Genomic DNA, 21665 nt, shown 5'->3' on the forward strand with positions numbered 1-21665 from the left:
AGGACTGCAATAGCTGATGGATCACTTCTCCTGGTATGAACCTACCCGTACACTACACTCATAGCCTAAGGCACTCGTCCAGGTGCGTCCTCCAAGGGAGGCTCAGAAGGTGGCAACCAGGGAGAGGGCCTCCCACCGCCCAATTGTGGAATGAATTCCACAGTGAGGACCATTGGCACCAATACTGTATTTATTTATTTATTTATTACATTTTTATACCGCCCAATAGCCGAAGCTCTCCGGGTGGTTCACAAAAATTAAAACCATGAAAAGCATAATAAAACAACCAACAGTCTAAAAGCAAAAATACAATATACAATATAAAAAGCACAACCAGGATAAAACCAGACATCAGAAATTGATATAGATTAACATATGGAATTAAAACAGCAAAGTTTAAATTTAAGTTAAATTAGGTACTACCACAAATTATGCAATCGAGTTTCCCTCATTTGGGGAAATCGCAGGGGTCAGCATACCCGGAGTGCAATGGATGAGCCTCACCCTGGGAAAACCACCTGCAAATGAAATCAGGTCATGGGATATTGTTTGGATATGTGTGTGTGCACTCTGTTTACATGTTTGTAACTGAACTGTTTTTACATTACATTTACATTCAGCAATTTTAAGGTTTTTAATCTTTGCAAGCCATCCAGAGAGCTTTGGCTATTCGGCAGTATAGAAATGTAATAAATGCAATGAAATGGATGTGTAGCTGTATCTGGCAGGACAGCTGGCAATTGGCCACACTTGGGCAGCATGTGACCTGGGCAGGGGAGGGGGGAATCCCAAGTTATGCAGCCTAAATGAAGTCTTTCACTTGGTTCTAGCTCCAGCTTCTGCCTACTGACAGCTTTTGTTCTACTCAGCAGTGTCTGGCTCTGTGTCAGGCTGTTTCCCCAGCACCATGTGTACACAAACTTGAATTCTTAGGTGATTTAAATAGTCATTAGAGGACCTTTGAAATTCAAGGCATGCATTGTATTTTCCTCCCATGAAGTTGTGAACGCCAGATAAACTTTTGATTGAAAACCTAGGTGCAATATAAACTAATTTTCTAGCTCCTTTTAATTAGTATGAATGCAAAGTTCTAAAAGCTGGTATAAAACAAAATATTATGCCGGTAAAGTAGCAAAGGCAGTTTGAAACATAGTAGGTTTGTTGGCAAAAGTGTTTAGTTTTTGTTAGTTTAGATCCCAGATTAGATTACATTGCCAAAGGTCTTTAGGGAATCACAGTTCAGAAGAAGTAAAGTTTAATCCATCGGTTGATATACAATGCAGCTTCTTAAACACAGATTACACACACACACACACACACACACACACACACACACACACACCAAACCTGATTGCAGAGCCCAGCTAATCACATTCTTCTTTGAAGGTATGGGAAATTGTGTGTATGTGTGTGCATGTATAATGCATGTGTATCCAAATGAAATACCAGCATTTGTTGTTTATTCGTTCAGACGCATCCAACTCTTCGTGACTTCATGGACCAGGCCACGCCAGAGCTTTCTGTCGGCTGTCGCCACCCCCAGCTCCCCCAAGGTCAAGTCTGTCACCTCCAGAATACCATCCATCCATCTTGCCCTTGGTCGGCCCCTCTTCCTTTTGCCTTCCACTTTCCCTAGCGTCAGCCTCTTCTCCAGGGTATCCTGTCTTCTCAATATGTGGCCAAAGTACTTCAGTTTTGCCTTTAATACCATTCCCTCAAGTGAGCAGTCTGGCTTTATTTCCTGGAGTATGGACTGGTTTGATCTTCTTGCAGTCCAAGGCACTCTCAGAATTTTCCTCCAACACCACAGTTCAAAAGCATCTATCTTCCTTCGCTCAGCCTTCCTTATGGTCCAGCTCTCGCAGCCATAGGTTACTACGGAGAATACCATTGCTTTAACTATGCGGACCTTTGTTGTCAGTGTGGTGTCTCTGCTCTTAACTATTTTATCAAGATTTGTCATTGCTCTCCTCCCAAGAAGTAAACGTCTTCTGATTTCCTGGCTGCAGTCAGCGTCTGCAGTAATCTTTGCGCCCAGAAATACAAAGTCTGTCACTGCCTCCACGTTTTCTCCCTCTGTTTGCCAGTTATCAATCAAGCTGGTTGCCATAATCTTGGTTTTTTTGAGGTTTAACTGCAACCCAGCTTTTGCACTTTCTTCTTTCACCTTTGTCATAAGGCTCCTCAGCTCCTCCTCGTTTTCAGCCATCAAAGTGGTGTCATCTGCATATCTGAGATTGTTAATGTTTCTTCCTGCGATTTTAACTCCAGCCTTGGATTCGTCAAGCCCAGCACGTCGCATGATGTGTTCTGCATACAAGTTGAATTGGTAAGGTCTCCTGTTACCTAAATAGCTGTTGGGGGGTAAAGTATGGATGATGATTTCTACGCACATATAGTTGTGGCTTGTGCTTCAAGCTTGCAAAATCATCTACATGCTGCAATAGGATAACTGAAGACAATGTTTTACAAACTGTAATTGCAAAAATATATATTACATTACCTGATACAAGGAATTACCTGCTGTTCTGGAAATGTTTGTGTTCAGGCTGTTACCAAAATAGCAGGCTTACCCTCACAGGGTTGCATTAACATTTGATTTATATACATTCATCTGAATTCAATGATTGAATCAGTTCCTGAACTGTTTTATAAAAGCAAATATGCTTTTGGCTTTTTAAGGGGACTTTGCAGTTTGTAAAACTACTGGGGAGAAACAGCTCACTAGTGATGATCTATGTTATTAACATTTCAGTTCCCAAGATTAAATATTTCACAGATTGTAAATTCAAAGTTTATTGTACTAGCCAAAGGCCATGACAAATACATCAAAAGAAAATATTTATACATATATACAGTAATATAAATATTTCGAGCAGTAGAAAATTATACAGATAACTTAGAATGTACCATAACTAAAACTCAGCTTTCACTCAGCAGTCTGAGACCTTGCTAGACCTACCTTTAAATCCATGTGGGAGGAGGGGTGAGCCCGTGATTCAAGTATCACAGGTTGTCGCCCCAATCTAAATGTCAGTTGTTAATTACCTTGTCTGCATTTGAAATCCCATGCCCGGCTTCTACCTGTCAGGTGGGCTCACCCCATTTCTATCAAATTGGTTTATGCAATTGCATTTCTTCAGATTTTCTCCAATTTACAGTCTATTCAGAAAGACAAGCTGATTGAGACTCAATGACTTGCTTCCCTACTCACACCAAGATGACCACAGGTCTATCAGTCATATAAGGCACATTGTCTTTCTAGTTCTATGTACTTACTAGCATGTTTTCTTTTCTAGGAATGCTGTAGTTCTGGAAAGTAACTGTGGCCCACTAATTTTATGGACATTTAGAAGGAAAGAAACATAATTTTGCATTTTAAAAAACACTTTCACAAGAACAAGAACTCAACAATTACTAAGGCAATATGATATGCACATTATGTGACCCCCCTCCTCTTTCAAAGTTAGTGCTGAGTTCAGCTCAGTTTATTGGTCAACCAACCAGGTTTTAATTACAGATCACAATAAACCATAAAACATGAAAGCATCGTAACTAAAAAAATACAATATAAAACTTACAGTATAAAACAGGACAGCCTGTAAGAGCATAGAGAAATAAGTTAAGTTAAAATCCGAATGGAAATGAGCTAATGTCTGAAGTAAGTTTATGTGAGATGTTAGAAATGAAATGACATTTGACATGAGTAAAATGGAAATACCACAGGGGAGTACATGGGTTTTAAAAAAGGTTCAGAAGGTGTCAAAAAGTGAAGGTGACAGGGAGCAACAGATGTGTGCCCCTGGCATACTGATGAAACTATCACAGCAGCATGTATTGAATTTTGCAGAACACGGCTACAAATATATCTTGAGACACCTTCTTGAAACTCACCATTATTTAGAAGAGCGATCAAAGCCGAAAACTGAACAATTGCATATATATCCTGTTGCAAAAGTATTCTTATTAATGAATAACAACTCTTCTTATTAATTTCATTGTAGCAAGTGATTGGCTTATGTCCCTGAGATTTCTGTTATTAAAGAGTGGCTTCTGAATTGAAAATCTTTCAATCAATGTGATCAATTTTACCACGAAAATATCAAAACAAATAATATGCACCTTTCATTCTTCTGTGCTTATTTACACCTAAGAACCAACACAGCAGTTCAATTAGTTTCTCTTAGGGTGACCATATTTGGGAAACCAAAAAAGAGGACACCTAGTGTGTGTGTGGGGAAGCAGCTTTCTGAGTCCTGCAGAAAGTATGTTATTCCCCCGCCACCTTAAAGAACCCAATTGGAGTGGAGGAGGGGAAAGGATTTCATTCTGCACCACCACCATCCACTCCAATTGGGGCCTTTTCTATAATGTCCACGAATGACCCACATTCCCCTTTAAGACCTCAATTGGAGCTCGGGGTGGGGGAATGATGTGCCTCAAGAAAGCATGTCATTCCCTCCTCCCATGCTAATAGCAGCCTTAAAGAGGAAGGTGTGTCATTCCAGGACATTATTGAAAATTATAGAAAATCCCCCCTGACACCATGGAAAGAACAAAAACCAGGACAAATCCGGGGAAATCCTGACAGTTGGTCACCCTAGTTTCTCTCCATTTCTCATTTTCCCCCAATCTTAAATTTGATTCATCCCAAACTTTGAGATTTATTTATTTTTGTAAAAAAAAACAAAAAACATAAAAATTCATGAGCATTACACATTTCCCCTAATACATTGTTGTATGCATTTTTGCCTAATGTACACCTTCTTCGAAGCAATTTTCCTTATATAATGCATTTTAATGTTGTTTTCTCAAACATATGCATTTTGTAAGCATTTATTGTGATTGGAAAACTGCCTTGCAAAATTTGGAGAAGCACGGATTTCAAAGGATAACTGAGTTTCAGTCTACATGATGTTTCAAAAGTGCAAAATACAGTAAAATGTAAATAGAACAAATTTCTCCCCCATCCCTAAGTTCCATTGCCCACTTATTTGGAAGTTGTTTTAATTCTGAGTAAACATACTTACTTGAGGAACTGCCTCTCATGTCCCACTTATGGTTGGGAGATCATGGGCTTAGCTAGACTTAAGGATTAACCCAGGCACATGGAGTCCCTGCCTGCTCCCGGGATCGCCTGTGTGTCATTTGGATGCACAGGGATGATCCCAGGATACAGGCCTGGTCTAGCCATGGCCTATGTCCTGTCATACTTTATGTCTGTTTAGGACAGCTTGAAGAAGGACCATTCCTGCTGTAAACCTTAGACATTGGCATGTTTTACCCCCTGTGGTAATACCATGTTTCTTTCTGTCCACCTTTTCTTTTCTGCTAATATATATATTCTTTATCCCTGCAGGTTGCTTTTAAATGACATTTCTGATGTTTGGAGTTTGCTTTCGTAGTTGTGTGATTGCTCCCAAATATGTGTGGATTGCACATAGGGCTGCAGCCTGAGCACATTTTAAATAAATAAATATGAGCATGCCATTACTGGCAGTAATGATGGAAAGGCAATCTATACATACTTACGGAGTCATCAGAGGAGTGTTTTATAACACCTTGTTACTGGCCGCTCACGGATGTTTGCAGGTCCTGTTGATGAGAACATCCACCTCCTGTGTGTCTCCTGTTCCTTTTCTCAGCTTTCGGGTCACAAAATAAACCTTTTAATCCGACTCTTCTGAGGTTGCACTACAAAATGCCCACTAGAGAGCACTGTCCCCATTGAAATCTACAGACCATGTGATTGCTGGTCTCTTCTCCATGAAAAGTGCTCGTTTCGAACCAGAAAGACAGCCCACGGTAAGGAAATGTGATTTCCCCCATCTGATAATCTCTTTAGAAGCATTTCATTATTACTTGACATATCCCAAGGTTAACCTTTCCCATTAAAAATTGGTACTAGAGCTCAGCTCTTATTCAAGCAAGGGTAGGCAACATGTGGCCAGTGGACCACAACCAACCCCCAAAGGCCATTTTTGTGTTCCCCAAATATCTAGGAGGCTGCCAAATTGCCACTTAAATGTCCCCCATACAAGAAGTGGATGTTGATGCAGCTGTCACTATTTTAAAACATATTTCATTCTTCTCCACTCACCTTGTCCCCCTCTTCCATCACTTGTCCCCTTCCCAGCAGAATCATCACCACTTTGTACAGTAAAGAAACTACCTGGTGATACTTTCTCTGCGCCTGGTAACTAATGAGAGGTGCTTTGGTAGGCTCTTCTAGGGCTCCATGGTGTAGGAGGACTCTCTGTCATCCTCCTGCACCATGGAGCTGCCTATATCTAGCTCAAAAGAGTCAGTTCTGTGGTGCAGAATGTTTCCCTGTACCATAGAGTCCTCTGAGCACAGCCCAGAATGGCAAGAGCATTGGCATTCTTTTCTGTTGCAATTTAGGTGGGATGGGGCAAAGTTGAATGACTAATGTTCTATGGGCAAATTACAACCCATTTAAAAAACACTAAAATGGAATATAACAGTTAAAAAGATAAAACCTGCACCTGATCCATTCCACAACTTTGAACTATGGTCCCCCTTCTAAATATTTCCATATCCATGAGGGCTACACACAGATTAATTTCTTAAGTGGGGAAAATGTGATTTGAATTGGGTGTTGTTGTTTTTCCACTGAGTCTCTTGAGATCAAAAGGGAGAGGAGGAGGAGGAGGAGGAGGAGGAGGAGGAGGAGAAGAAGAAGAAGAAGAAGAAGAAGAAGAAGAAGAAGAAGAAGAAGAAGAAGAAGAAGAAGAAGAAGAAAGCATTTTTACTATGAATGAAATTATGTTAGTTTGGCAGAACCAGCTCAGAAGCCACTCATACTCAGTACACAAGAAATATTTACCTTTGCAGCCCATTAAAATAATTAAACAGGTATAAAGCAAGCATGATTAGTTATTCATATCATTAAAAGCTCATTAAAATGCCAGAGGAACTCAAATTAATTACTATGATTTGTGGGGTCATTAGAAATGTGCCAAAGAAATAGAAAAATATAGAGGAAATTAGCTAAAGTATTCATTTGTCAATCCATGTTTTAATTGGGCAAATACATCTCTGTAGCTTCGTAAAAGTAAACCTCGATGGATGATACTGCATGTCTCTTCTAGGACACAGTCCAAGCATTGCCTCGAGGCCTCTGTACACATAGTTCTCCATGAACATTGTTGCCGGCCTTGGAAAATACAAAATAATAGCCCAAATGCAAGGTCTTTAATTGCAGGAGAGCCAGAGGGTGCCTGCCACTTTACCTTTTCTGTGGTCACCCTTACCGATTATTTTTAGAATGCTAAAGGGGAGTTTGATTTGGTTACAATAAAGAGAGTTGGGAGGTTATGGATTTCATTAAGTGCCTTCTACCAACCCACCCACCTCAATAATGTGACTACTTACAGAATATATTACCCTACATTGGGGAAAAATATAGGAAACTTGTTCAGGAGAAACAGAGGGGCTTGCTAGACGACGGTTTAACCTGGTGCGAGGCCCGGGCTCTCTGCTGTGTGTCCAGATGACACACAGGGGATCCCGGGCCCAGGCAGGGCTCAAACTGCCCTGGCCCTGGGCTAACAGGCACCGCTTGTGGCCCGGTTTTTCCTGCGGTCTCAGGCTGAGCCCGAGACAGCGGGTGTGTAGCCCATTCTGCCGCTTTTCCCAGCTACCGCAATTGCTCACAAGTAGCCAGGACAAGCGGGGGACGGCGCGCAGCATCGGGGCTATGGTGGGGAGATCGGGGGGAATGGAGCCCAGGGGAGATGGGGGGAAATGTAGATTGTGGCAGCAGGGGGACACTGAGATCGTGGGGAGGGGGAATCGGCGAGCGCGGGGGGGGGGCAATCGGAGCCAGGGGCAAGATCGGGCGGGGGGGGAAGCTCGGAGCTGGGGGGGAGATGGGGCAGGGGGAGTGGGGGAACGTTTATTTTAAAAAACAACACACTTACCTGATAGCACGAGCTTCCGTGTGCATCCTTCACCTTTAAAACTACAACAAAAATGGCAGACGCGATGGGGCTTTCCTTTCCCCATCGCCTCCGACGTGTGGAAAGGAGTGATGGCCCATGCTACTTGTAGATTGGCATCGCCCCTCCTCCTGCACGGATTTCAAGGTAGGTCTAGCAAAGCCCAGATTCTCATACACTTCAGAGTCCCTAGATTGTGATAATACGAATGGCTGGTTCACACAAGCATGTCCACCTCTTGACAAATACAACAGCAGGTGAAGATGCGGATGTGTGAATGGGCTGTTACAGAACTAAAAGCACAGATAGGCCTTGCAGATCACCTCAGTGCAATGCTTTTCCTCCCTCTTTTTTCCTTTGTGTGTGTGTGAATATCAACAAAACAGAACAAGAATACATCATGAAAACAAAAAGAAAATACATTACATATACAGGAATATCCTTATTTTTCATCAGGTATACCATTACTTTTTTAAAAAAGGGGGAGATTTATGCATAGGTTTCAAGAAAAGCAGACCAAATATCCATATCCAGTCAGAAGTTATGCCTATATAACACTTGTTCAAATGTTGAGCGCATTGTTAAGTCCTCAGTCCATTGCATTATTGGAGGTGAGCATTTATCCTTCCAACATGAAAATATAAGTCTTTTAGCTGCCATAAGGGCTCTGAAAATCCATTTGCACTGACCATGTGTTAGCTTCCAAGAAACCGGTAGGTAGTTTAGGAGGTCACGCAATGCTTGTCAATGGAACCAGTCATCAAAGCCCCTTACAGATGTTCCATATGGGTGCAATGCATGTGCAAGATTAGCAGCATCGAGACAGCTGGCTCTGCCTAACATATATGTCCTGGTGTGAATGTCATAAGAGACACTACATATAAACAAGTGCAGAAAAGGGCACAAAAGGGCAACTAAAATGGTTAAGGGGCTGGAGCATCTCCCCTATGAGGGAAGATTGCATCAACTGGGATTGTTTAACTTGGAAAAAAGGATGCTAAGGGGAGACATGATAGAGGTGTACAAAATTAAGCATAGTATGGAGAATGTGGATAGGAAGACATTTGTCTCCCTCTCTCAAAATACTAGAACCCGGGGTCATCCCATGAAGCTGATTAGTGGCAGATACAAGACAAATAAAAAGATGTCATAGAATCATAGAATAGTAGAGTTGGAAGGGGCCTAGAAGGCCATTGTCCAACTCCCTGCTCAATGCAGAAATCCACCTTAAAGCGTCCCTGACAGATGGTTGTCCAGCTGCCTCTTGAGTGCCTCTAGTATGGGAGAGCCCACAACCTCCCTAGGTAACTGGTTCCATTGTTGTACTGCTTTAACAGTCAGGAAGTTTTTCCTGATGTCCAGCTGGAATCTGGCTTCCTGTAAACTTGAGCCCAATATTCCGTGTCCTGCACTCTGGAATGATCGAGAAGAGATCCTGGCCCTCTTCTGTGTAACAACCTTTAAACCTATCATGTCTCCCTTCAATCTTCTCTTCTCCAGACTAAACATGCCCAGTTCTTTCAGTCCCTTCTCATAGGGCTTTGTACTTATTCACACAGCACATAGTTGAATTATGGAACTCTCTACCACAAGATGTTGTGATGGCCACAAATTTGGAGGGCTTTAAAAGGCGGTTGGATAAGTTTCTGGAGGCAAAGACTATTAATGGCTAGTAGCCCTGATAGTTGTGTGCTATCTCCAGTATTACGAGGCAATAAGCCTGTGTGCACCAGTTGCTGGGGAGCATGGGTGGGAGGGTGCTGTTGCACCATGTCCTGCCTTATTGGTCCCTGGCCAATGGCTGGTTGGCCACTGTGTGAACAGAGTGCTGGACTAGATGGACCCTTGGTCTGGTCCAGCATGGCACTTCTTATGTTCTTAAGTGTACGCACATAGATTCTCTCCAGTAATTTAAACAAATGCATGAAGGTCAGGGGTGGGACCTGCTGCTGGGACGCTGCTGCCCCTGCTCCTCACATACATTTTCCCTTTACCCCAGTTGAATGTATGCAAACTGTACTGCATTCAGATAAATAGAAATGTCAAACCAGGCCACCATTTCTTGAGTTCAGTTGCCAGCTGCATCTTCCAACTCCCTTAATGTCTCATGACAGTTCCTCCGCACCACATCAGAAAAATGGTTATATGCCATCCATAGCCTTTAATGTGTTACTCATCCTCACAACTGCTTCCACCATTATGTTTCAGTGCCGTGGGTTTAAGGAGGTCTGTGTATTGAGTACTATGTCAAGTTTAGTTTGGATTTCTGTTTGATGGCAATTTGCTAATCAGGGTCCCATGAGAGCTTCGGGATAACTGCATGGAACATCCCCTCACGCTGAAGCAAATGGGCACAATCAAGTTGTGTATGCATATTGCAGCCCCTCCAAGAGTTGTGAAAATGAGAAATCTATTTCAACAGTTTTTCTCAGTTAAAAAAATTGAGTTCAGAAATGAGACACTGCTGGTTTCCCCCATGACTGACCATCTCTTGGTAGCTTTCAGAGCTTCTATTCTTCGTCACTCAACTCTCTTCGTAATTGCCTCCTAGCAGGAGGCTCTCCTATTCGCCATTAAGCGTGAATCCAATCCCTGCTGACATGTTCCCATTCTCCTTTATTCTAGTATTTCTTTTGCCAAGTGACTTCAGTCGCCTGTATTACCTCCTGTTGTACTGTGTTTGTGCTTTCCCTGTATCATTATTAACATATCACCACAAAAAATATACTTGGAAATTAGCTGTGGGTTCCCCTCACACACATACTCATGCACTGAAATGTGCAGCTGGGGCTTTTCCTTCAGGTGACCGCTGGTTCATCATTCCCTGGTACTTTTGGCATGAGGCATGCACACATTTGCAAGCACTCTACTGGGCCTGCTTGATGTCTTACCACTGGAAATAGAACAACTCAGCAGGAGTAGAGTATTAGCTTCAGTGGAATCTTTTTTATTCCCCTCCTACTGTGAATGATGCCCCCATGCTGTTACACCCAGTTGACTTTCTGGAAGACATAATTTTGTTAAGATCTGAGATGACTAAGATCATCTGAGCTTTTGATACTCACTGCCTACATTCCATAAGGCAGTGCCTAACGTGAGTGTTTGTGTCTTTCGTTTGTCTTTTGTTTGGTGATATGCTGTTGCTTCTCATCAGATTGTCTACATAATATAAGGCTAAATATGTCAAATATTTCACATGGTGATAGAATTCAACATGCAGTGTCTTTTCATCTATTTATTTATTTAATTATTTCCTCCAGTGGAATTCTGTCTCTCATTTTGGATTGTACTCCATGTTAATTAACGGAATGGAGTGACTTGGGATTTTCTATAGCACATGTCAAATTGCCTTGAGTCCCCTATTCTGAAGTAAAATGGACCCAGCAGGAAAAAACTGCAACATGTTAAACAAAAGAATGGTTACACTGCCAGATTTAATCCAGAGTGAATAGATCATATGACTCCTATATCTTTCACGTTGGCTGCCTGTTACTTTCTGGGTTCAATTCAACGTGTTAGTTTTGATCTTTAAAGCCCTAAATGGTGTGGAACTATGTTATCTGAAGGGCCAACTATATCTATAAGAGACCACCCAAGCATTAAGATCAGTGGCAGGATCTACACCATGCTTTAAAACAGTTTATAGCGGTAGTGACAACTGTTGGGGCCCAGGACACACTCTATGTACAGTTTTCAAACTGTTTTCAGGGAACCCACACTTAATAGAATACTTCCAGCTCCCTGTGTGGACAATAAAGCAGCTGGGATTATTGGTATAATACTTTGTGGTTTGAAATTTTATGATCTCTTTTTTTTTGGTGGTGGTGGTGTCCCGCCTTATGTCTTACAGCCAACCCCCACACTACCTAAAGTAGATATCTGAGACCCAGAGAGTTTTAAGTCTGCTTTGGTGGAAGCAGCCAAAGAAAAAAGGATTTTGGTTCACTTGGGGGAAGCAAAAAATAACACAGAACGGGAAGGGCAAAATGGAGTAGCCAGATCTACGCCAAGGAGGGAATAACACTATGAAAGTGGTTTAAAAATGATATATAATGAATGTGTCATGGTCCCCAATGGTTGTCAGTGCACTTCAATACCATTATAAATAGTATTGTGCCGAAAATTTCTCCCTTGAGCATTTTGACCATTCTCATTCAATTTGCTAGAAAGAAATTGCTTTCAAAAATAAATTCAAAGAAGAAATTTCGGAGAAATTCACATGGGTTTAGTTTAGTATTCTTGTGCTTACCTTACTTATGACATGGGTGAGGAGTGGGTAAGAGTGTCTTGTCTTTCATTTTACAACCATCTCTCTGACAGCCTGTAGCCTCCTTGGCTTCCTGCAATTCCTGCCCAGGGGAAGACATCAATTTATTCCTCCCCTAGGGCCTTTTCAGATCAGGAAGTTCAGGCAGCCTGGGAGAGTGTAGAGATGTGTAATACAAAGAAAAATATACACAGCAGCCTCAGCCACCTTACAGTGATTAGGTAAGGTCAAAAATGCCCTGGGAATGAGGCAATAAAATGGAAGCCCCTTTCATGGGGGAAAGAAAACTTTCAGGACATTTCTGAGATTTTTCTTTTTCTTTTTCTTTTTTTACCTCCTAGAAATTAAAGGACCCTTTTCAGAATTTCTTCTCATTTTCTTCTCCATTATTTTTTGTGCTGGCTGCATTCCCTCCCCTCAAAGCCCTTGAGTGATGATATGTATATGGGACTTTGTGGAACATGAAAAATTGGGGCTAGGCTGCTAACACAGTTGATGTAGTGCAAAAACCCACCCAAAATCCCTTAGGAAAAAAGAAAAGCAAGAAGCTATGGTGATGTCTACCTGTGAGAAATTGTTGGAGGATTTCTCCTCACCCAGTATCCTGTCTTGTCCCCACCATGAGTCTTTCCCCCCTTGGCGACAGGAAGACAGTAGCAGGCAGCTGAGGGAATCAGAATTGCAAGCAGAATTGAGGCAGGGGCACCCATCTGGTCCAGTACCCCTGCTTTGAAGCCACAGATAACTCAATGGGGTTGGCATAAAGAAAACATTGCTCCAGGACTGAACCATCAACACTGCTTACTAGTCTAAGCACAAGCCAAAGTGCTGGTGCTTACTAGGGGTGTGCACGGACCCCCCGCTCCGCTTCTCTTCCAGATCCATGATTTGCGGATCGGGCCGCTTCGCTCCGCCCCCGCTCCGCCCATGTCCGCTCCGCTCCACTGCGGAGATCCGGATCCGGATCGGAGCTCCGTTTCCCCCCCCCCCATAGGCTTGCATTAAGCTAAAAAAGTATACAACTTTTTTTCTGTGAAAGTTAGAAACCTCAAGTTTGGCACCATGACACCTCATGGAGGTATACACACGCACGCCAAGACTCAAGGCAATCCCATCATCCCCTGATTTGTGGGGAATTTATGAAAATCCAACACCCCATTCACACCCCTTTCCATAGCTCCGTCAATGTGCACTTTAAAAACCTCAAACTCGCCACCATGATAGCTTATCCAGGGATACACACGCACGCCCAGACTCAAGGCAGTCCCATCATCCCCTGTTTTTTGGCGGGGCTTAAACCTGCAGACCTCTCAATGGGGCCATTTCAAAGGAAATCCCAACGTGCCATGAATTGGGGAGTAGAGATAAACCTATGAATCTTCTTCCACACTTGAAAAATGGATTTGGAACTTCCAAAAGTCTAATTGAGCGCAGAAAGGACTTATCCCCTGAGTCAAAGCCAGACATACACAACCTCCCTGCGAGGCGGGCAGGGGAGGAGGGAGGGAAGGCAGGCAGGCAGCAGACATTTCTGGGGGTATAAGGAAGTGAGCCAAGGATAAGCCAGTAATGCATATAAAATGGAATAAATAAATAAATAAATAAACGAAGGAGGGGTGGAATTAAAAGCAGCAGTGTTGCTGAATAAACAACAAGAAGAACTTTTTTAAAAAGGCTATATCTGTCTTTTACCAGCAATAGGGGGACGTGCCCAGGGGAGGGGGAATCATCGGCCAATTTAACTGGTCCTGTCTAAGAACCAGTCTTTTAAGAAGCAAGGCTGTCAGTTCAACTCATGAAAGCCATTACTTTACTCTCTTTGGAGGGCTCTGATAGCCCTCCAAGTACAGGAGAGAGTGGGGGCACGTCCACATGGCATGCCCTAGGGGAGCTCATCCCCTTGCACCACATCTTTTCAGTTGTTCCCCAAAGTTAGGGTGGGTAGCAGTGCTCTCTTATTATTGGCTTAGTATATGATTTCAGGTTGTGTTTGTGCATTTGGTGGGGCTACTGTTTTAAAAAACACTGGGAAAAGTCCGTTCAGACTAAGAAAGAGAAGTTCCCAGAATCCCAAGTTACCCATTTTGCCTATCCCCTCCTCCAACTTTGGGATCATGTGATCATGACCGGGAGTTGACTCTGCCCCTCAGCAATCGAAACAGGTAACCTTTTTCCCGCCTTTACCCTACTTTTTAAAAAATTCTAGCACGCGAACCGCACCACACAGAGAGCTGAGAGTAGGCTCAAAATGACCCCCTGCCACGACTCTCTAAGCACAAGAAGTTTCAGAAAGATAGCTTCAAAAACAACACAGTTATCCCCCTTTCTTTTCCGCAATGCAATCTTATGGGCGAAATGTTTCAAAATGGCGATCGGATCAGTCCGCGAAAAGAGAATCGCTCCGTGTATGGCCGCTTCTCTTCGCCTTGCTTCTACGGGTCCCCGGTCCACTTCTACTCCGTCTCTGGGCAAGGCGGAGCAGGCCAATTCGCTCCTGCTTCTACGCTTCTAATCTGAGCGGAGCACATGCCTAGTGCTTACCTTTAAAGCCCTAGGGCTGAAGTCCTAAACCTACTTCTGAGGGGATATGTCCCATGGAACATACTGGGACTTTTCCCCCCAAGTAGACATATCTTTAGTTGCTGCAAAAGACTTGGAACCTATCTTGGATATCAGAAGGATTGTTTTCCTACATGAATATTGAGACCATCCTCTGAATACCTTTTTACCCTCCTCTTTTGCCTTCTGAGATGAGGCAGAAGTGGCTGGGCACATTCAAGAGGATGTTCTTACCTAGCAGCAGCTGCCTGCCCACCACTTCCCATATTGACTGTGCTTCTTATTTCAAGGAGGCCCTGCCAAATGTTTCCATGCTGAGGCCTGACAAAAGCAGTAATGGGGAAAACTGTGATGCACCCTGGACAGAACTGGAAGGGTTTCTGAAACATGTTTGTTTATCTTTGCCCTAAGTATCTGTAGTTTTAAGCAATGGTGATATCATTCTTTTGGCTCCCTTTCTTTTTTTCTTTACTACTACTGCTGCTGCTACTACTACTAATTTGATTTCTACACCACCCAACAGCTGAAGCTCTCTGGGAGGTTCACAAAAATTCACAAGATAAAATACAGCATAAAAATTTAAATATACAAACTTTTAAAACAATTTAAACAGCTAAAAACAACGTCAACAAAATACTAGACCTATTCAAACAACTGCCATAAATGTTCCATAATATGCCATTAAAAGTCTGAGAGTAGAGCAGAACCATAACCTGACATCAAAATGATGACAGTGTTGTTGTTCGGTGGGCCTCAACGGGGAGATCATTCCATAATCAAGGGGCCACTACTGAAAAACCTTCTTCCCTTGTTGCCACCTCCTAAGCCTTCCTTGGAGTTAGCCTTGGAGGTTGTTGTTTGTAGTGTCCGGATATGTTCAGATTGTGGAGAGGTGTGTAAAGTGCTACACACACACACACACACACACACACACACACACACAACCTTATGTGATATTTCAAAGGAAGTAGTGGGTCAGGAGCAGGCAAAGGAAACATCAGGGCCTGCTCCAGTTGGACTCCCCACCTCTCCAGAAGATGAGAGGGAAAGCAGGGCTATTCCAACTGCCCTGCTGACAATCTCCTTTTTCCCCTCTTCCCTTCCCATCCCGTTTTCCTTGTGTGTCATGCCTTTTTAGGTAGCAAGCCTATGGGCAGGGACTGTCTTCTTTCTTTATTGACTGTAAATTGCTATAGGAACACCTTTTTTTTGGCAGAGGAACTAGATAAAAAATTCTTTCAACACAAACAAACATTTGGAAGCAAAGGAAACACCAATTCTTACATAGTTGAGGTACTGAAGGGGCAAAGGCAAGGCAATAGGCCTGTTCAGACAACACACTAAGCCATGGTTAGGCCATTAACAGTTTGGCAGCAAATGTGGTTATGTAGTCACTATGGTTAGGAATGGTTCGTATGACATGCTAAGCAATAACGTTCAGCCCAAAATGCTTAACCACTGTTGTTTAGCATGTTGTCTGAACAGGGTCAGTGTGTATTCAACTAGAGCAGGCTTTCTAGTTTCTTAAGCCAGAGAACAACCCTGGCTCAGATGCCTCTATGGGTGCTTAGGAGAACCACCTGACCTCCTCTGGCCTATTGGTGTAAGGAGGCTTTCTTGATAAGTGTGGCTGACTTCCCTGCAGCTCCCTCTTTTGGGCAGAGCTGGCTGGTGATGCTTCAGTCTGTCACACACACCCTCCCACATCAGTTGAAGGCTTGGGATGACTTGCATTCACATGGCATGCTTAATCCCGGTTAGATATTTGTTGCGAAACATTCTAGAACAGCTTCTTCCATTGTAGAAAAAAGTTGCCAAATGTTTCTTTGTTCTCTTGAACCTAGCACAGCAAGAAGTTTTTGCTTTTTCTTTGAAGGGAAGAAGAATGAAACACTTGGATGCAACAAGAAATGTATCAGGAGGCCTGGTACCTAGCTGCCAACTGTTAGACACAGCGGAGGTTTCTAGGTTTATTTCCTATAATTCTTCAAATTACCAGCTCTCCTTGCTATAACGATGCCCCAGCATGGTGTGTTTTGCATTTCCTACTGCCGTGATGTTGCTACTAAAGACACCATGTTGTGATGACATCCAAGGAGACTCTCACAAGTTTGGAGTTTGTATAAACAGCATTCCTCACATACTTCAAGCATCGCCTTCCTAGAATTGCCACCACAGTTTTGCTGAAAGTCAAATTTGAAGTGATTTGGGGAGATTCCCCTCAGATGAAACATTTGACAAATGTCAAGCGAAGCCAGAATGCTTCAATAAGACTAGTGAAATTCTTGAGATGAGGTCTTAAGGCGAGGTCTTAAGAGCAACAGTTCTGAGTGAATTTGGAGAACCCTTCTCTCAAGCCACGCATTTTACAAAGGTCATGGTAAGCCAAAGTATTTTGATAAGGCTAGCAATATTTCTCACGGGGCTTTCACACATTATCCTTATGCATTGAAAATCCACTCATGTCCCATGTCTTTCACCTTTGGTACCACAACAGATTTACGTCACAACAAATTTAACCATAAAAATGTCTTTACTATATCATCAAGTATGGCTGACTCTAATCCAAAAAGGAAAACCTAGTATTCCATACAATGTTACCTTTTCCTACTAGCAACTGAGCTGCTTTCCTTAAGAGAGAGATTCTCAGGCAAAGTGCACTAAATCTAGTTCATATTCCACAGGTGGTTATGTGCAAAGTGACTGCAAGAGTGTTTGGATGGCAAGCTCCCTTTGGCCAGTCGGTCATATAAAATGTTCTATATGTGTCTTGGCTTGGAAATGTTTCCAACCTTGCTAAAGAACATAAATACTCAGCGCTGACATCCAAATCTCTTACAGTTACTTTAATCTCCTCATGTTAAGTCCTAACGGGTCTGGAGGGAGCCTATATTGGGACCAAACTAATTACACATAGCCCATCTCTGCCTGGAAACAGCCATCAAATGCTCACTTACAGTGGTAAGTGCCTCTCACTACTAACCCCAGCTGCACTTCACAGAAATATCGTGGCAAGCTTTTTTGCAACTTCCCCTTTTGCTGCCGCTTAAAGAAGAGGCATCAAATCAACTAGAACTCAGTGACATTGAGCACTTACAGGTATTCTCAGTAAGACTGTAAAATGTTTTCTAAAAGTGTAGGGGCCCATACTATAAAGACGGCAGCTGGAAATGTAAGTAATAATGTTGGTATCAAAAAAAATAAAAAATAAAAAATGGAGTGGAGACTGAAGGATTCCTGAAAGTAGGGCAGAATGTGCATAGTGATGAGTGATCATACGTTCTCCATTATTTCAAGGTCTCAAGACCTATTCAGGTATTCTTAATTAGTGTTGAGTAAACATGTGAGGAGGGATGGTGCACTAGACCCATGTCCTCCATTGTCACATGTCCTTCCCTTTACACATACATGGTGACAGTGACTGTGTTCATACAACACGCTAACTCACACTGAATGGTCGAGTGTGGGCTATTGCTAAACTGTGGGTTGTTTGTTGAACTATGGGTTGCCATGTTGTCTGAATCCAGGGTGGCTTGTTAACAATGCAGTGTGGGTTATTTTTCTTAAACAATCCACCTTGAGAAACCATGGTTTGTTGTTGGGTTGTTCAGGGAGGTTAACAAGCCACTCTGTGGAAAGTGTCCTGGGTTCAAATAACATACTAACCCATGGTTCAACAAACAACTGCATGGTTAAGAAGTTCCGGGTTCAGACAATGTTCTGGGTTCAGCTTGTTAACCTCCCGGAACAGCCCAACAACAAACCAGGGGTTCTCAAGGTGGTTGGTCCAATACAGAATTGGAAGGAAGTTAGCCTGGAAGCATAGCTCCCAGTCCCTTCTGTTCTGCTCCTCCCTCATCTCAATTTTTCTCATTCTTTTGTATCTTTTTCTTCATTGGTGTCTCATCTCCGTTTCCTTCTTCTTCTCTGGTCCATTGCACCAAAGATGCTGCCTGCTTTGCAAATGTGCAGTCCTGGCTGGCTATTGGCAGTCCTGCCAGTGTCCACGTCAGTTGAATAGCTGGGCTCTTCATTGTTTTCTTTGCCGATCACCATGGGGCTTGGTGCAGTTGCAATGGAATCATTACTACCATGTGTAAATAATATATGCTTTCTATTCTAAGGCAATTTATGGAAGGGAGGAATAAAAGACAATCATAAGGAGAAACTGAATGGCTAAAGAATCCTCCAAGACAACTATCAATTAATTGTACAATATGTTCTTTTGTGACTGCAATGATAATGGAAATTTTTCCCCGAGTATTTGGACACCAGACCAAATCTGAAAGGGGAGAATTGCAAAGCCTGCTATATGTTTAGTGCTGTGCTGAGGAACCCCTTCTATTCTAAGGCAACCTTCTAGAGGAAATAATAGGGCACCTTCTCTTTTTCTTAGTTCAGCAACTGATCCAGTGTGACTTGTTGAGAAAGATGGAGACTAATGGGAGAGCATAAGAGAACTTTATTGATTCATCTCCTTCCCCCAGATGAATAACGCCTACAAGCAAAATGACTTCAAAGGGAACCATTGATTGTGAGACAATTGAAACACTGAGGGAACAGAACTCATTCACACTAAGTAAGCTACGTGCAGGCTATAAAATCCAACACATTAAAGAGAGATTACAGAAATTACTGGAAGATTATGTTTGAGTGTTTACTAGCATGACAGTAGCAAAATCATTTTTCAAGTAAAGTTATACCAACTCTATTTTGGTGAGCTGCCTCTTGTTCCCAGGGGGATGTTTGTATGTCACTTTACAAAAATGGCACAATCCAGTTTAGAATTAGAACAGCATGCATTACATCCATGATGTCAGTGTGTTTAAACATGTCCAATAGCAGGATCACACTTATCTGCCTGTTTAAGGGAAAGACCAGACTTCAGTGGTAGAGCAAATGATTGGCATGCAGAAGGTCCCAGTTCAATCCCCAGCATCTCCAGGTAGGGTGAGGAAAGAGTCCAGCCTGAAACCATGGAGAGCCACTGACAATCAGGGTCAACAGTAGTGAGCTAGATCAACTAATGGTCTGATTCAGTAGAAGGCAGCTTCCTCAGATGTAAACTCCATTGAGTTCAATTCAACTGACTACCAGGTAAGCATGTGCAAAATTGCAATGTAAATATATGTTGGATTTGTGGCTAGATTGGATTAAATTAATGTAGCTACAAGCAGCATCTGGTGGTTTGCAACTTGGGCCTTAGCAACTAGGTCAAGGCCTTTCATATTGTGCTATCAGTTGCAATTTCATAATAAAGACTGCAATCTTCAGTTGCAAGAGAATTTTGAAATGGTTTTCATGGTCCTATGAACAGAGAGCTGGAGAAATAAGCAACTACTTTTTGAACGTGGGATTTTGAATAAGCATTCTTTCTCTGTGATGCTTATCCTCAGCAAAATGGCACCCTTGTCAGCACCTCTAGGTGAAATCAATACAACAAAGCTGAGAATAATGTATTCACCACACTTTCATGTAATGATAACAGCCAGTGTCTGTTTAATTTCAGCAGCTATTCTCTAACTTACCTGCCACTCATACATTCTTAAGGAACACATAGAACAGCCTTGTTACACAAGATCCTGCAAATAAAGGTTTAAAACTGAAGCAAGGACATTGTAAATTAAACCCAGACTTTAATCACACATTACTTCCCATGTTCTCATGTAAGATTCACAAGTGTGATTCCGTCTCAAAGAATAGCAGAAGAATCCTTTTAGTTTTTATATTCATTCAGCTGCCGCATCCACTTTAAATTGGATGTTAACCATTACATTTCATGGGTAATGTTTCATGTTGCCTGTTTAAAGACTGAGAATTTCCAGTTCCCATAGTTTGTAGAGCTGAATACAATAAAAAAAGCGTTATAATTATCTCAAGAATACCCATGACCACATGCAGCTTTTTCATGGGCCAGTATGGGTTATTTAAAAATGGATTTATTTTCCATTCAAGAAAATGGAAAACAAGAACAGAGAGAGAGGAACTTAAGCAGTTTTAGAATATATATTATATATACTTTAAAATGCAACATTTATATACACTATATATACCAAATAAACTTTATCAGAAAGTTGATCGAATTGTAATTCACTCTTTGGACATGTACACATTTCTTGAAATCTTGCCACAGGTACTGCAATAGTCCCCTCTTATCTGAGAGCCACTTCATATAGTCAACAGCTTCCTCCATGCGAGTGTCCTGGAGTCTTCCATGGACAGAGGGACGGACTCTCAGAAGTAATGTCTGCTATTATGGCACATGAAAAATGTGCCAATGCCAGGCTAACTCAGTGTTAGAAGGTCCCCCCCAGCAAAGTAACCCTGGAGCCTACACACACACACACACACACAGTAAGGTAAGCCAATTAGCAATAAATACATCCAGCTAACCTAACTAGACTATGTCCCTATCCAGGTCCCCTACCCAAACAATGGCCTAATCTACACCAAGCAGGATACCGCACTATGGAAGCAGTATGAAAGGGGGATATAAAAGACAGGATCTACACTACTGCTTTACAGTGGTACTGAAGTGCACTGACAACTGTTGGGGCCCATTAACACATACCATATACTGCTTTCATACCATTATATCCTGCTTGGTGTGGCTCCTGCCCACTTTCAGTTCTCCAATTCCAACAGCTCTGACCCTTTGGCCTTAGCTAGACCTAGCGGGATGGAGGGGTGAAGATCTCATGACTTTTTCATTGCGAGATCTCCCCCTCAGTTCACAGGCAGCGCGCGATGACCTCAGATGGAGAGGTGTCGTGCCCACCATTATTATTTTTTTGGTTAAAGGACCAGCAGCACACAAATGCTCATGCACAAAAGGTAAGTGATTTTTTTAAAAAAATAATTACTTTTCCCGCTCACCC

At 42.4% G+C, this 21665-nt stretch overlaps 1 pseudogene; it reads right to left on the bottom strand.

Annotated features, from left to right (window-relative positions):
* Positions 1-399: 399 nt before the first annotated feature.
* Positions 400-533, bottom strand: LOC134402035 (U1 spliceosomal RNA; annotated as a pseudogene).
* Positions 534-21665: the final 21132 nt, after the last annotated feature.

Source organism: Elgaria multicarinata, chromosome 7, assembly GCF_023053635.1.
Source record: "Elgaria multicarinata webbii isolate HBS135686 ecotype San Diego chromosome 7, rElgMul1.1.pri, whole genome shotgun sequence".
Classification (NCBI taxonomy): Eukaryota; Metazoa; Chordata; class Lepidosauria; order Squamata; family Anguidae; genus Elgaria; species Elgaria multicarinata.